This window comes from Egretta garzetta, unplaced genomic scaffold, assembly GCF_000687185.1.
Source record: "Egretta garzetta isolate BGI_Z169 unplaced genomic scaffold, ASM68718v1 scaffold1, whole genome shotgun sequence".
Lineage (NCBI taxonomy): Eukaryota > Metazoa > Chordata > Aves > Pelecaniformes > Ardeidae > Egretta > Egretta garzetta.
The window spans coordinates 1205878-1207934 of NW_009258542.1; positions in this window are offsets into that span (position 1 = coordinate 1205878).

The following is a 2057-nucleotide window of genomic DNA, read 5'->3' on the forward strand; positions in this document are numbered from 1 at the left end:
TTGGTTTCCCCCGGGCCCACACGTAGCAGCTGGCCCAAAGGGGAGAAGTGACCCCACAGAGTGGCAAAGCAGGCAGGAACTTTCGGGTGCAGATCGTTATCCTGAGCACGCTAATTCGCAGGGAATGCAAAAGAAAAGCTTTTACGCTGGTGGTGTTCATACAGTAAGAGTTCCTATCCCCCTCCAAAAAAGAGAAGAGAGCATTTAATAGGTATCAGAGAGCTGTTCCTTATTTTATAGAAAACTGGTTAATGGGAATCAGGAAAAAGAAAACATTTTTTTTACATGTTATCTAAAGATTGTGAAATGGACTCAAAAGGGAGCAGTTTCTAACTCTTGGACCTGAATTTTTCACTTATCTAGCACACATCTGGAATAACCCATTTCTCTGTAAACCAAGTCATACCTACCTCTGATTAAAGTTCCACATCTTGGGTCCCGTCCTTCACCCGGTCCATGCTGCCCTGCCCACGGTGCTGTGCAGCTCAGTGCCGGCTGCCGAAACTGCCGCCTTCCAGAGCTGAACTGGGGAGATTCCTAACGAGAGGAAAATTCAGGTTTCTCTGAGACTCCAGCTTGTCTGGGCAAAGGCACGTCTGTGCACACAGCTGCAAAAAGCCCCTTTTCCCCTCTCCCTGCCCTGGGCCCACTATAGAGTGAGCAAAGTCCCCAAGGGGATCAGCCCCGTTACGTGGGTACCTCTGCCCTTCAGCACAGGAAGGTTGAACGAATTTTATTCATGCACAGACCCCATTTAGGCAACCAAATACGCCGTGACAGCATCCCCTCCTCCTGCCACCCACCATGAAAGGGCACAGATGTGTCTGCATGAAAGTCATGCACCTGGGGACAGGTGAGATGTGGTGTCGCATCCCAGACATCCATTTTCTGCCCCACTCCTCCCCACGCAGGGGTATCTCCTACCACCCACCAAGCCGGCAGAACCAGGCTGCCCTTCCCCAGCGCTCCACTGGCACCCTTCAACTTCCATCCAGAGGGCTGGAAGACATAAATGGGATCAAACCAGTCAGCCCTGCCAGTGCTGAGCGTGTGGGGCTGGAGGCACCAGGATGTCCCCAAGGACCTGTCCCCAGAGGCGCCCCCAGGGCAGGGATGGACAGGATGTGTGCACGCTGCAGCGCAGGGTTTCGCCCCCCAGACATCGTGTGGGGGGACCCCCAGCAGCCCCCCACCTCCCCCATGTCCATGCACACCCATCTCCACTGGTGGGATGCCCACGGCTGGCACTGGGGGGACAAGGAGCAGTTTATGGGGTTGGGTCTCGCATCAGTTTATGGCAAGGCTGCTGCAAACTGTGAGCGGTTTTTTTTTTTTATTTATTTATCTCCCTACAGCTTCCTGACAGGCTGTTTCTGGGGGTGTGGAAATGGGCAGAAAGAGGGCAAACAGCGCTGGGGAGACTTTGCCTCTGCAGCTGTGCTGAGCCCCAGCAAGAGCCCTGAGGGACACAGGGCAGAGGGTGCCCATGGGAGGGGGCAGAAGGGCAGCCGGGCACGGCGTGCACTCCGCAGCCTGTTTGCCACCGTCCTCCGGCTGCACAGAAACAGTCCATGGGCAGAAATGGCTTTGCAGCAAGAGAGGGAAAGGGCTGGGAGGTACACACCGAATGGGAGCCGGCAGCAGGGTTTAACCCCATCATCCGGGCAGGCAGGCAGAGGTCCTGGGAGGCCCTCTGGGCGATGGGGGAGGCTGGCTGGATTAAATCCTTGTCTTTCACCTGGGCTGGAATCCAGCCCCAAAATAGCACTCCAAAAACAAGATCACATGAGAGGAAAAAAATAGCAAGGCGAAGGATTATCCATACTTCCTTGTCCTATGTGGGTGCAGAGCAGGAGCCCGCGCTGCCAGCCACGGCGCTGCTTTGTTTCCCGGGTGGTGCCCGCCAGCCGATGCCAGCTTTTGCCCAGGATCCGGCACAGCCCCGATGCCCGTGCCTATCTGAAGGACACTGCCTTGCTCCGGAGCCGCCCGTGAGTGGTGCGAGGGCGTGTGGGCGTGGGTGTGCATCGCTCCGGGAGCTGCCTGCCCCAGGGGAG